Raw genomic sequence first — 15,762 nt, forward strand, 5'->3', positions numbered from 1 at the left:
CCCGCACCTCCAGACTCAGGAACAGCTTCGTCCCCAGGACCATAGCTGCTATGAACCGGTCCTGCTGAGCCGGATGGCCACAACGCATAGATCAACTTGCACTTTACCCTGTCTAAAAACTGTTACAATTGTTTCGTTTCGTTGGGTTGCTGTTAATTACTTAAATTATTGCATCCTATCGGAGGCGCATTCCCAATCTCGTTGTACCCCTGGGTACAATGACAATAAAGATATATTGTATTGTATTGTATTGTATTGTATTGTATTGTATCAATTTGTTAACTGTCTAAATGGGGTTTTTTCCACAATTTATTCAATTTTTTGAGGCTGCGTTTTCTGTGTCAGTTATGTCATAGTTTTACCTTATTTTCCTTGTATTAATAACCGCCATCACAATGCGGATATTTAAACTGGCAAGTTCTTAAAATAATGTTCCTCCATGCAGCTCCAAAAAAATTAACTTAATAAGCTTCTGTTTTTCTAGAAGATTTTTAATCCATACATCTGTCCTTCAATAATATATTAAAATAATTTAAAAAATGGTTGGCTTATTAACTGAACATTTTTCTTTTTGTTTCTGGGATGTTGACATCACTGCCAATGATTGTCCTTCCCTGTTGCCCATAACTGAAGCCATTAAGAGTCAACCACGTTCATGTGTTTGGAGACATATTTATGTTTGCTTGGATTGACCTGGCAGATTTTCTTCTCTGAAAGACAGAGAGGGTTTTACCACAATCTGGTAAAGCAGATCGGTTTTATCACAATATGGTACTCATGGATACAGAGACTAACTTTTGGTTTATTTTACTATTTGCGCCTAAATTCCCTCGCTTCCTTGGTATCTCCAGCAAAATGGACTCTGGCTACATGTCCTTGTGACCTAAGCACTTTTCTGCCATAATGAAACTTACATGGATGAAAACTGAACAAGATCTTCAATAAAGTAAAAAATTATATACTTTCAAGAGTGAAGATTTACAAAGTTAAATAATATGCAGCATACTTCTTATTTTGATTTTTAGTTTGTTAGTTTCTTGACAAAAGTATTGCAATGTTAGCAATTGCAGCACATGTAATAAAGGAGCACTATTGGTTTTATTTTATACCCTATAAAATAAAATAAATTATAGGATGATAGGACGGACGGAGGAACTTGGGGCAGTCAATGGAAGTGCCTTGACAGCAGTCAGTGTTACCGTCGAGGAGGTACTGAAGGTACTATTGTGTATGAAGGTAGACAAATCTCCAAGGCCTGATTAGATATATCCGAGGACAGTGTGGGAAGCTAGGGAGAAAATTGCGGGAGCCCTGGTTGAAATTTACAAGTCGTCCTTAAATACAGAGAGGTGCCGGAAGACTGGAGGGTGGCAAATGTTGTGCCTTTATTCAAGAAGGGCTGCAGGGAAAATGCTGGGAACCATAGGCCAGTGAGCTTAACATCTGTAGTTGGAAAGTTACTTGCGAGTATTCTGAGGGATAGGTTATACAGGCATTTGCATGGGCAAGGGCTGATTAGGGATAGTCAGCATGGTTTTGTACGTGGGAGGTCGTGTCTCACTATTTTGAACACATGACCAAAAAGGTCAATGAGGGCAGAGCTGTAGATGTTGTGGATTTCAGTAAGGTTCCGCATGATAGGCTGCTCTGGAAGGTTAGATCGCCTGGGATCCAAGTAGAGGTAGCTGAATGGATAGCAAATTGGCTTCATGGAAGGAAGCAGAGGGTGATAGTGGAAGGCTGCTTTTCGGACTGGAGGCCTGTGACTAATGGTGTGCCTGAGGGTTTGGTGCTGGGCCCGTTACTGTTTGTCATCTACATCAATGATTTGGATGAGTACATACAGGGCAAAGATAGGCAAGTTTGCTGATGATTCAAAAGTAGGTGGTTTTGAAGTTAGTGAAGATGGTTGTGAAAATTTGCAGCAGAATCTTGATTGATCGGCCAGGTGGGCTGAGGAATAGTTGATGGAATTTGATACAGAAAAATGTGGGGTGCTACATTTTGAGACATCTAACAAGGGCAGGACCAACACAGTTAATGGTAGGGCTCTGGGGAGTATTGCAGAGCAGAGGATCTGGGTGCATGGTCCCTTGAAGGTCGATTCGCAGGTAGATAAGGTGGTCAAAAAGGCTTTTGGCACATTGGCCTTCATCAGTCAGAGTATTAAATATAGAAGTTGGGAGGTCATATGGCAGTTGTATAAGACATTGGTGAGATCGTATTTAGAGTATTGTGTTCAGTTCTGGGCACTATGTTATAGGAAAGATATTGTCAAGCTTGAAAGGGTTCAGAAAAGATTTACAAGGATGTTGCCAGGACTAGAGGTGTGAGCTATAGGGAGAGGTTGAGTAGATTGGGTCTCGATTCCTTGGAGCACAGGAGGATGAGGGGAGGTCTTATAGAGGTGTATAAGATCATGAGGGGAATAGATTGTGTAGATGCACAGAATCTCTTGCTGGAAGTGGGGGAAACGAGGAACAGAGGACATAGGTTCAAGGTGAAGGGGAAAAGATTTAATAGGAATCTGAGGGGTAACTTTTTCACACAAAGGGTGGTGGGTGTATGGAACAAGCTGCCAGAGGAGGTAGTTGAAGTTGGGACTATCCCAACATTTAAGAAACAGTTAGACAGGTACATGGATAGGACATGTTTGGATGGATATGGACCAAATGCAGGCAGGTGGAACTAGTGTAGCTGGGACATGTTGGCCGGTGTGGGCAAGTTGGACTGAAGGGCCTGTTTCCACACTGTATCACTCCATGACTCTATGACTCTATGACTATGATAAAGCAAACATTTTACACATCAGGCCAATAATAGATGCAAACTTACTATTGATTCTTTTCACTAGAACTAAATACAAGGTCAAGCTACTGGGATTTATGGGATTTGTAGACACAAGATATTGCAGATGTAGGAATCTTGAGTAAAAACAAACTGCTGAAGGAACTTAGCAAGTCAGGCAGCAGTCTGAAGGAGGGTCCTGACCCGAAAAGTCATTGGTACATTTCCTACCACTGACGTTATCTGGCCTGTTGAGTTCCTCCAGTACTTTGTGGGTTTTTTAATGAGATTTGTATAAATTCCTGGAATTAGAGTGTATACTGTGCTGTATTTGAAACTTCTTTTATAGAAACTGTATTCATTTTACTGCTGTTTCTTATATATTGATGAATCTAAGAACCCACTCTCACCTGCCCACCTCAGTCAATAATGGAAAAGATCTAATTAGCCAAATTATAGATTTTATTTGAGCAATGATTAAATTGGTGACATATTCTCCACAATCTGATTTGATACTCTATTAAAGAATGGATAATGGTTATACAGTGAGTGAGCAGAAACTGTCCATCAATGGTGTAAATACAATCCATTTTAAGTGTTCCTTTTAAGGGTGGAAAACTTCAACACTCTCCTTGTACTTGTCTGATTATTCTGTCCCTATCCATAAAAATGTTTTTCATGAAGTTTTGCAGAAGGTGCCAAATTTCATGTGAAGAGGTGAAATTTGAGAAAGTTGTGCAATGCAGTCTGAAATATGCCATTGTAGTGTGTTTTCTAAAATTCTCTGGTGTTCTACGAGATGTGACACCAGTGAAGTGACTTCATGGAATATTTATGCCTTTACTGGGTTAACCAAGGATCAGAGTGAATTTGCTTTGTACTTGCACACCCAAGCTCTTTAGACACAGCAGTAAAAAAAGTCAAATAAGTTATTGAATTCTTATAGCAGAAGGACAGGGTTTAAAAGAGGTTATATTAATAATAATAATAATAATCCATTTATTTTATATAGCGCCTTATCACATGCTCAAAGCGCTTTACAAAAACAATTAACATAGAAACAAACAGACAAACTATCCTGACGGAAAAGCGGCTAATACACAACGCCAGCGTCCTCTCACGTCAGGGTCCGGCAGTAGACATTAAAAAGCACAAGACACACAGATATAATTTTTTACACAAAACAGCCATCACAGTGATTGCTCTAGGCACACCCTCACTGTGATGGAAGGCAAAGTCTTATCTCCTCCTCATTCTTCTCCCGTGGTGCCACGAGGTGATCGAGGCTCCCAACTTTTTGAAGCCCCCACCGGGCGATGGAAAGTCCCAGGGCCGAGCCGAGCAGGCCGATGAAAGTCCTGAGCCCCCACCGGGCGATGGAAAGTCCCAGGGCCGAGCCGAGCAGGCCGATGAAAGTCCTGAGCCCCCACCGGGCGATGGAAAGTGTTGCGGCCGAGCCACGCAGGGTGATGAAGGGCCTGCGGGCGGGTTGATCATACCTCGCACTTCGGGGCGGTCAAAGCTGCTACGGCTGGAGCTCCCAAAAGCCGGTCGCCAGCCAGGGACCTGCGAACTCCCGATGTTGCGGTCTGCAGGGCCCACGGCCGAAGCCTCCGAGATGGTAAGTCCAGGCCCTGCGACCGGAGTCTTTGAGGTCGATCCCAGCTGGAGGCCGCCGACTCCACGATGTTAGGCCGTAGCGCGAACGGAGATACGACACGGTACAGGTCGCATCTCCGTTGAGGAGGAGATTTGAAAAAAGGTTTCCCCCAACCCCCCCACCACCCCCCTACATACACAGAATTAAAAATAAAACAAAACGTACATTTAACAACGACAATGACAAAAAAACAACAACAAAAAACATATTGATGTGTTATGTTTTTTTTAATCCAAGCACATCAAGGATACTTAGTACATTTTTGCCCAATGAATCAATGTAAAGAAATTGAGAGGTACAATACAACATTGTATATAGATCCAGGTGTCAGGAATTTAACTTCTGAGTAAAGGTTAAATGCTTGAAGACTTATCCACTGGAGGATAGAGGATGTATTAATTAATATGGACTTTTCAGGATAATAAGGTGAATTCAAAAGGATAAAACTGTTAATGGAAAAGACAAAGGAATGAGAATAACTTTCAAAAAGCAACCACAATGGACCTGGATTTAATTACCAAAGTTAATATGATGTATGTGATTCCATATGTTCAATATGCTGATCAAGACATGCAGTGGGTTAAAAGAAAAGCACAACAGAAAAGGAGGCCATTTAGTGCTCTAGGTCTATATTTATTTTGTTCAAAGTACAATCCAGTTAGGCATCCTTGCCTCTTTTTTAGCCATTCACCTGTAATATTTTAACCACCAACCACAATATTAGACAGTCCACCCAGGAACATAGGAGATTATAAAAAGTGGTGAACACTGCCCTGTCCATCACAGGAACTGACCTCCCCATCATCGAATGGATCTATAAGAGGCACTGCCTCAAAAGAACAGCAAGGACTCAAGGACCATGTAAATTTCATGTGGGGGAAATCTCATCAAGGACTAAAACCACCCTGGTCACGCTCTTATTTCACTCCCATTATCAGGAAGAAGGTATAGGAGCCTGAAAACTGTAATGTCAAGGTTTCGGAGCAACTTGACAGGCTATTAAACACTATGAGCACCATCTAAACTCTGAACAATGAACTGCCTGGGTTGTGCCAGAGACTTCGGGTTTGTTGTGTTTTTTACGCTGTTTTGGGGATTTTTATTTATTGAACTTTTTTGTTTTGTTAATTATGTTATCTATTGAGTACTGTCTTTACAAACCCGCTGTGCTGCTGCAAATAAGAATGTATTTGTTTTGTTTTCAGTACATACGACGATAAAGCACTCTTGACTTTCGACTCCATTCCTACCTACTCCTAATCATTTGATGTGTCAAAAGGTGTTACCTCTTTTCTTCCCAAACATCTTATTCCTGAGACCTCTCATTATCAGTCTCCCAGCTGCAGGAAACAATTTTTCATTTACTGTGATACTCTGCATCTATTTAGATACCTTTTTCAAATATCCCCTTAGCTTTGCCTGCTCTGTGGAGAATAAACTCCTATTTCTCCAATCTAAAAGCATAACTGTAACCCCTCATCAGTGGAGCCATCCAAGCAAATTGCCTCTTTCAACCATCTCATGCATTTCCTCAAGTGTGTTGTGCAGAATTGAACAAATTACACCAGCCGCAATTGAGTTAGTTTAGTATGTCTTATGGGCTCTGCCTTGCTATTTATAATGCTCACATTTATAATTGCTTTATCGACTGCTTTGTTAACCTTTCCTCCCACTTGCAAAGATTTTTTTACCGTCATCCTAAGTCATTTGCATCTCCTTTAAAATTGTATCAATTAGCATGAATTCTTTCTTTCCACAAAAGTAAATCACTTGAAATATATTTGCAATAAATTATATTTCCTGTGTGTTCACTCTTTCTAAACTATCAATCAATGTATGTCCTCTTGAAGTATATTATACTTCACACTGTGTACTACATAACATGTTATGTATTAATTGCAAATTTTGAAATTGTAACCAAAGTGTTAGGTTATAATTTTCAGAAACAGTAGATGTCCAAAATGACCTTCAGGAATTCCACTATCTACTTCTCTTCAATCCAAAAAGTAGCCAACTCTAAACACCCTGTTACCTATTCCTCAGTAAATTTTACCTGATGTGTGGTATTTTATCAAGTGTTTTTTGAAACTCTATATACGCACATCAAGGGCACTGTCTTCAACTGCTATTTAATATAGGGCGGCATGGTGGCGTAGTGGTAGAGTTGCTACCTTATAGCGCCAGAGCCCTGGGTCCTGGGTTCAATCCTGACTATGTGTGCTGCCTGTACGGAGTATGTACGTTCTCATCGTGACCTGCGTGGGTTTTCTCCGAGATCTTCGGTTTACTCCCACACTCCAAAGACATACAGGCTTGTAGGTTAATTGACGGTATAAATATAAATTGCCCTGTGTGTGTATAGGGTAGTGTAACGTGCAGGTATGTAGGTAAATTGGCTTGGTTTCAGTGTAAATTGTCCCTAGTGTGTGTAAGATAGTGTCAATGTGCAGGGATTGCTGGTAGGCACGGACTCGGTGGGCCGATGTGGGCCTGTTTCCGCACTGTATCTCTAAACTAAACTTCCTCATCAAAAACATAATTTGTTTATTTCAATCTATTTATTTCATTCTTTGCAGCTGTTATTAGACTACTGAATGAGCCCCTCATAAACTAAGGACGTTGCTCTGATTTCCTAACTACTTCACTGTGGCCTTTGCACATTTTTGTAGCTGCCCTTTCTCTGTAACTGCAATGCTAAAACACTATATTCTGCACTCTGGTATTTTTTTTCTTTGCTCTACTGGTTGTACTTGTGTATGGCGTGTATGTTGTGATTTGACTGGATGGTATGCAAAGGAAGTTTTTCACTGTATCCCAGTACACTTGCCAACAATAAACCAATAGAAATCCCAATATCTCCTCCATTAATGTTTATGTCATTTTTATCACAGTGACCTCTTTTTTAAAAATCTTTTGAAACTCCTCCCCTTGGTAAACACCAATGCAATGCATTCATTGAGTACAAAAGCAAAAAGCAAAAATGCAGCAGATATGGTGATTTTAAATTTAAAAAAAGAGAAAATATTGTCCTATCAGAATATTGTAGTTGGTGGGATTAAACAAGGTTTCAAGGTTAGTTTATTGTCACTCGTACCAATTAAGGTCGATGGTTTGGTTCGGGTGTCAGCCAAGGGTTGTCATCTTGTGGGAGAGGTTGCAGGGTTGATATCTTGGGGGAAATGGAGACCTAAAGAGACCTAGTAAATAAATAATTACGTTAACTTAGTTAACTTGGGTCTTACTTGGGTTTTCTGCTTTGGTCTAAACACTGCTGAGAGAGGCTGCCTTCAAATTACTGATATAGGGGAAGAAGAGCTGTTTTAACTTTGTTACTCTGTAATTGCCTGATGATGGGCACACATTGGAATGACATGACCTTATGGAGCATTTGCAACAGGCAATGATAAGCACCTACAAGCATCAGGCACTGAAATCATCTCATCAGCTTTACCACAATCCACATCCATAATTACCACTTGAATGCATGGCCACCCCAAAAATGACAGCAATCAACTTTCACTCAAGACTTAATCGATATTCATTCTAATGGAGGCAGAGAAAAAAAATCCTCAGAATATTTGAATTATTGATCATGTGAAATCTCCTGAACACATTTTCTCTGCCCAGAATGCAATATTTCTTCATTCAGCAAGGAGTAGTTAAAGTCAATACTATTGCTACCCAATAGTGAATCAGACATTTTCTTTTTGCACCTAATTACCCTATTCTCCATAAATTTTACATCACCAATTGAAAATGGCCATTTTATTCAAAAGGAAATACATTTAATGTTAAAGAGGTGTTTTTCAGAGAAGGGTGGTTGCTATCTACAGATGTCATAGATTGAGAGGCCTGGTGAGGAGGCCTGAAGAGAAATTTGCCCTAGTCAAAGAAGCTGGTCTTTATTAGAACTAATTATCATAGAACATTGAACATAGAACAGTTATTCCCTCATCATGTATCTATACACTGTAAATGACTCGATTGTAATCATATATTGTCTTATCGCTGACTGGTTAGCACGCAACAAAAGCTTTTCATTGTACCTTGGTACATGTGAGAATAAACTAAACTTAACTAAACTACACTGAACTGACTGCCTGATGGCAGGCACACATTAGAACAAAGTGATCTCATGGAGCATTTGCACAGGCAACGACAAGCATCAGGCACTGAAATCATCTCATTAGCTTTACCACAATCAACATCCATAATTACCATTTGAATCTCCAGAATGCATGACCACCCCAAAAATAACAGCAATCAACTTTCAAGCCAAATTTAATCGACTTTAAAGTAGTTGGTAGGTAAATAAGGGGGAAGATAAGGAAAAACTGTCTCACTCAGCGGGTGGTAGACATATGGTGCTCACTGCTTTAAGGAGTGATGGAGCCAGAAACCTTGATTATATTTAAACAGTGGAGATGTAGTGACATCCAGCATGGAAACACGTCCTTCAGCCCAACCTGTCCATGACAACCAAGATGACCCATCCAAGCTAGTCTCATTTGCCTGCATTTGGCCCATGCCCCTCTAAACCTTTCCTATCCATGTACCTGTCCAAGAGTCTTTTAAATGGTTTTTGTACCTGCCTCATCTACTTCCTCTGGCAGCTCATTCCATATCCATACCTACCACCCTTTAAGTACGTGGATCCCTACTTGCTGTGACCCTCAGGGCCACAGATCAAGTGCTAGAATAGGGGGTGCTTTATCAACTGGCACAGACGCATTACTAGAAACTGGTTGGAGAAATAAGGAACTGCAGATGCTGGTTTACACCAAAGATAGACACAGAGTGTTGGAGTAGCTCAGCAGGTCAGACAGCATCTCAGAGGAACATGGATAGGTGACATTTTGGGTCAAAATGCCACCTATCCAAGTTCTCCTGAGATGCTGCCTTGCCTGCTGAGCTACTCCAGCACTCTGTCTTCTCTACCCCACTAAATTCTGGTTGGATAGCCTTAACTAAACCAGTGTACATGCAATAGGCCTCTTTATGTAACATGAATACACTGTGGTACTACTATATTGCACATTTAGTGCTATCAGCAGAGAATTATTTTATATTCTTATCCTTAATACCAATGCTAGAAAGAGTTTAAATGCAGATTAGATCAATAGATAAAACTTAATTCACTTTATATTCCATTTCCCAAATTGCAGATGTAAAAGAATATTCTACTTATGTGATAGAGTGTGTGAATAAGAACAATGACTTTTTTTTCACTGCCGGTGAACCTGTAATGATCTCACTAAGCTGACAATGTTAAGCCCAGCAGGAAGAATCTATTTGTTTACTGTGAAAAATGACCCACTCTGTAGATGAAACCATTTCAACAGATTAGTGTGATCCCATACTGGAGCCACAGTCCATTCCAGGAAATGTAAAACTTCAGCCGCAAAGAACTCTGAATTAAACCGCTGCTCTGAGCACAATTTCAAAAAAACATATTTAAAACAATGCTCCCAAAATATCCACTTGTTGATGTGTTTTGATTAAGAACCTTCACAGGTTTATTGATGACTCAAATGTTAAATCCTCCACAGACAAATCCCACAGAGAAGCTGCACTTAATTAATGACCTGGAAACATTTCCCTTTTCAGCTGATTAAATAAAATTGACTGGATTTTTACATTTTTGTAATCAAATGACCTGCAGGGCTGGGCTTACACAGTTGAAACATTATTGTTCCCTCTCTAGCAGATTTTTATTTTGTTACTTGTGAAAATGTAAGGGCTGGCTATTCAAGCAGGACAAATCCACTGCCCAATGCCGACAAACTGATATTTTGTTCAGCAAATTGCAATTGCTGCAGGGAAATGGCTCAGAAGGTTTATGTCATGATTTTTCTTTTTAAATAAAATAACTGAAGTATTTATTTATCATTATTAATCATACTACTGTTGGTTTGAATGGTTACTGTTATGTAAATATCATTTGCTGGTTTATTACATTTAAAAATGTTAATAAAATAGGCAAACCTGCACTCATCTGAAGGTTATCAAACAATTCCATTAAACAATTTTAGCAAGAGCAATAAATAATGCCACACAATGGCAGTGCTTCTGGAGCTGCTGCCTCGCAGTGCTAGAGATCAGAATTCAATCCTAACTGGTGCTGTCAGTGTGGAGTCTGCACATTCTCCCTGTTATTCAGTGAGTTTCTTCCAGGTGCATCAGTTTCCTCCCACATGCTAAAGATGTGCTGGTTTGTGTGGTTAATTGGTCTTTGTAAATTGCCTCTAGTGGTTACGACAGTAGGATAACATACATAGAACTAATGTGAATGGATGTTCATACCCACATGGTTACACCGTAACATTGTATCCTTATTGTTTTGATGTGTTTTTGCTTTATTCTTAATTGTTAACTGTATGTTTGTGTTATCATTTGTGAGCGGAGCACCAAGGTACATTCCTTGTATATGCACATACTTGGCCAATAAACTTATTCATTCATTCATTCATTCACTGATAGTGTGTCCATTGTCAGCTTGGATTCAGTGTGCCAAAGGGCCAGTTTCCAACCAGTAAGTTTCAATTCAATTTCATTCAATGAAGCATTTGAAAAAGAATCTTTGACAAATAATTTAAGAAATCATACCCATTGTCACAATAGTAATTGATATTAATCGATTCCCTCCCTCTCTATCCCACCCCTACCCAAGTCTCACTAGCTTCTCATTTTCACCCTACAAACAGTTAACAATGGCCTGTTTCCTTTATCATCGTGACTTTTTTGCATATCTTTTATTCATTGTTCTTTATTTCTCCACATTATTGTCTATATCTCATTTTCCTTATCCCTAACCAGTCTGAAGAAGGGTCTCGACCTGAAACGTTACCCATTCCTTCCCTCCAGAGATGTTGCCTGTCCCGTTGAGTTACTCCAGCTTTTTGTGTCCATCTTTGGTTTAGACCAGCATCTGCAGTTCTTTCCTACACATTAATTCATATTACTTTCTTTCAAATGCATATATGTTGTGATGCTACTTTACTATTAGATCTATGTAGTGTGCGCTCTTCTTTACACTATATAAAGTGGCATCAGACTGGTATACATTTGTTGCAAAAATCATTCTTAGCCCTTCCATTGTCTGCCTTGCATGATGATACATAAATCCATTTAGAATGAACATTTATGAAGATCAGAAATTTGTTGTTGCCATTTTAGCAAAAAATCACTGTGGGCAATCTGAAATTATGATACTGGGGATCTCCATGTCAACAGAGATTTCTTTGGTGGGTTTATTCTGTATTCTTGTCGGAATGTAAATGTTGACGCAAGATATTTTTCACTTAACTACAGTGCCCACAGCCTACAAATAAATCACAAAGTAAATCAGCCATGATCACAAGGCTCGAAGGGCAAAATGGCCTCCCCCTGCACCTATTTTCTATGTTTCTAGTTCCACCTGAGTTAATTAATTTATAAGGTCCTTATTTCTATTGCATAGTGTGTGGTTTTTGCATTACTACAAGCAATTTTGGATTGCAGCCATAGCTCCTAATTTCATTGGGACTAATAATTACAGTATATTAAGAAACGGATGTGCTTCCATTTGTCATTAAACGTGAAATTTAATCAATAGTTCTCTGATTGATGAAGGGAATTGACTTATTGCATTCATAAGAAATGTACAATGGATGCGATTTAATCTATGCCTCTGTATCCATGGAGGAACTGGAATGAGACCAAAGTCACCCAAAGTATCCAGCTAGACTGCAGCTGCAGAGATCCAACTGATCTTCTAAGTAAAGTCTCAGTACTATTTTTAAGGTCACTCTCCTGGTTGACAGCCATTCTAATGGACAGCCTGGTCAGCAGGTGTGAGAAAAGAACAGTAGCAGCAGGCCAGAGATTTGAACCCTTGGGGACAATATTACGGATGGAAAATGAACACAGGGACACGTGGCGCTGGTGCTGGACAGATGAAACTAGCTATAAGGTGCCAAGAAAGTTATGAGGAAAGGAGAGAATGCTGGGGAACCACGAATATGATAAAGGAAGGAGTGTATAAAATCATGAGAGGAATAGATCGGGTAGATGCACAGAGTCTCTTACAGAGTAGGTGAATCGAAGACCAGAGGGACATAGGTTTAAGGTGATGGGGACAATAGACAATAGACAATAGGTGCAGGAGTAGGCCATTCGGCCCTTCAAGCCAGCACCGCCATTCACAATCAGTACCCCATCATTCACAATCAGTACCCCGTTCCTGCCTTTTCCCCATACCCCCTGACTCCGCTATCTTTAAGAGCTCTATCTAGCTCTCTCTTGAAAGCATCCAGAGAATTGGCCTCTACTGCCTTCTGAGGCAAAGAATTCCACAGATTTACAACTCTCTGACTGAAAAAGTTTTTCCTCATCTCCGTTCTATGGCCTACCCCTTAATCTTAAACTGTGGCCCCTTGTTCTGGACTCCCCCAAGATTGGGAACATGTTTCCTGCCTCTAATGTGTCTAATCCCTTAATAATCATATATGTTTCGATAAGATCCCCTCTCATCCTTCTAAATTCCAGTGTATACAAGCCTAGTCGCTCCAGTCTTTCAACATACGACAGTCCCGCCATTCCGGGAATTAACCTAGTGAACCTACGCTGCATGCCCTCAATAGCAAGAATATCCTTCCTCAAATTTGGAGACCAAAACTGCACACAGTGTTCCAGGTGCGGTCTCACTAGGGCCCTGTACAACTGCAGAAGGACCTCTTTGCTCCTATACTCAACTTCTCTTGTTATGAAGACCAACATTCCATTGGATTTCTTCACTGCCTGCTGTACCAGCATGCTTCCTTTCAGTGACTGATGCACTAGGACACCCAGATCTCGTTGTACGTCCCCTTTTCCCAACTTGACACCATTCAGATAATAATCTGCCTTCCTATTCTTACCACCAAAGTGGATAACCTCACATTTATCCACATTAAACTGCATCTGCCATGCATCCGCCCACTCACACAACCTGGCCAAGTCACCCTGCAACCTCATAGCATCTTCATCACAGTTCACACTGCCACCCAGCTTTGTGTCATCTGAAAATTTGCTAATGTTACTTTTAATCCCTTCATCCAAGTCATTAATGTATATTGTAAATAGCTGCGGTCCCAGCACCGAGCCTTGCGGTACCTCACTAGTCACTGCCTGCCATTCTGAAAGGGACCCATTTATCCCCACTCTTTGCTTTCTGTCTGCCAACCAATTTTCTATCCATGTCAGTACCCTACCCCCAATACCATGTGCTCTAATAAAGGGAAAAGATTTAATAGGAATCTGAAGGGTAACTTTTTTCCACACAAAGGGTGGTGAGTATATGGAACGAGCTGCCGGAGGAGGTTGTTGAGGCAGGGACTATCCCAACTTTTAAGAAACAGCTGGACAGGTCCATGGATAGGACAGGTTTGAAGGGATATGGGCCAAATGCAAGCGGGTGGTACTGGTGTAGCTGGGACATGTTGCCTGATGTGGACAAGTTGGGCCGAAGGGACTTTTTTCACGTTGTATCACCTTTTGACTATGACTCTATCAAACATCAAAGGGAATGCTAACCTAAAATAATATATCTAGCGGTGGTTTGAATGCAGAATAATGATCTGAAATGACCAAATGAGTGGGGTAAGTACTGGAAAGTTGGAATGAAAATGCCAGATATGCCAATGATTTGAATTTATTCAGTTCAATGCTGCACCCAGAAGTCATCCACGTATCTAGTCAGAAGATGAGGTACTATTCCTTGAATTTGCATTGAGCTTCATTGGAACATTGTAGAGGCTAGGGATAGAGAGATCAGGCTGGAGGTGAGATAATGAAATGAAATAACAAGTAACTGGAAAGTATAATAACTTTAATAACCTTTATTATGAATGTTACATTGATGCAGCTATTTTCCTGTTCCCTCAAAAATCATTTTATCTCAAAAAACTACTTAATGAATATTTTTTATTTCGACACCTATTAAAAAATTTAATAATTTAAAAAATAATAGCAATAAACAGATTTTTCGGTACACTACATTGATTGAGGCAAGAAGATGATTTGTGTCCAACAGCGCAAAATTTTTCACACAGTATTAATATTAACCCTGGGTGCTTCAATTAGCTTATTATTTCAACTGTGCAGGCTAATTTGCTTTCCGTGATGTGTTGGATTTAATAACTTTTCTCAGCTAATTCTCCTAATGATGCCATTAGTAACCATGTTTAAACAAAAAAATTCTAATGATAAACAGGACAGATGTAATTATAATACTCAAAGGGGCACCAAGGGTGGTACTTGTGTTTGTGGCTGGGTAGGTATGAAAGTAATTGTGATTGAGCTGAAACCAATTTGTTTAATGTTTGACAGCGCAAACACTATCTTGGTCAATGTCAGTGTAATCTTTCAGTGCTTAGTTCTTCCAATCAGCCTTTCTAAAATAAATGCTAAATCAGCACAGAAAATCAAATACAAAGTTAGATTGGTAAAATTCTTTCATTTTTCTTTCAGAAAACTTGGTGTGCCAAAATTGAAGCAGTATCACATTATAAACTGAATGAATTGCAGGGTAGAAATCACAAGCTCAGGTTGAAATTTCTTAGTCTTATTTCTATTGGTAAAGTAGGTTAAGCTTATGAGTGGACTGGCCATTAGACTGGGTTAATATATTGGATAGATGCTTTTCTTTTATACCTGTGCAGACGTCACGTATTCCTTTTCTCCAGAAATGCTGCCTGACCCGCTGAGTTACTCCAGCATTTTGTGTCTATCTTCGGTGTAAATCTACAGTAAAGAGAAAAAAAGGGTCAATCACGATTTCACCTCACGATAAAACTCACCCATTTTGTCTCTCCATGCTTCACCCTGATAATATTTAATGCTCATTCTGTAAAGACAAATATGTACCTCACTACCCAAGTATAATTCAAGAATTTAAAACCAGAATCTGGATCCAGAGTGTGGGACTGAATGCGTGGCCAGAGCAGGAAACGAGTGTCTGAAACATGCAAACTGAAACTAACTTACATCCTAGTCATTGTATCCATATTCGTTGCTATTGCCTTGTTTTCAATGATTTTTTTGTTATCCATGGAAAGGTTGCCCGCATCCTTCATGAATATTGAGGACAGTGTACATATCTGATGTCCTGTCAAAAATTGGTATTGAACTTGGCTTAGAGACATAGAACTTTCACCATGAATGTGGCAATGATCCAGTCTTCCTAGTAGGGAAGAAGGTTATTGTCTGACTCAATATGAATCTTCTTTAGAAGGATGAGGGGGGATCTTATTGAAACATATAAGATAATTAGGAGATTGGACACATTAGAGGCAGGA

Source organism: Rhinoraja longicauda, chromosome 1 (genome assembly GCF_053455715.1).
Source record: "Rhinoraja longicauda isolate Sanriku21f chromosome 1, sRhiLon1.1, whole genome shotgun sequence".
NCBI classification, from domain to species: Eukaryota; Metazoa; Chordata; class Chondrichthyes; order Rajiformes; family Arhynchobatidae; genus Rhinoraja; species Rhinoraja longicauda.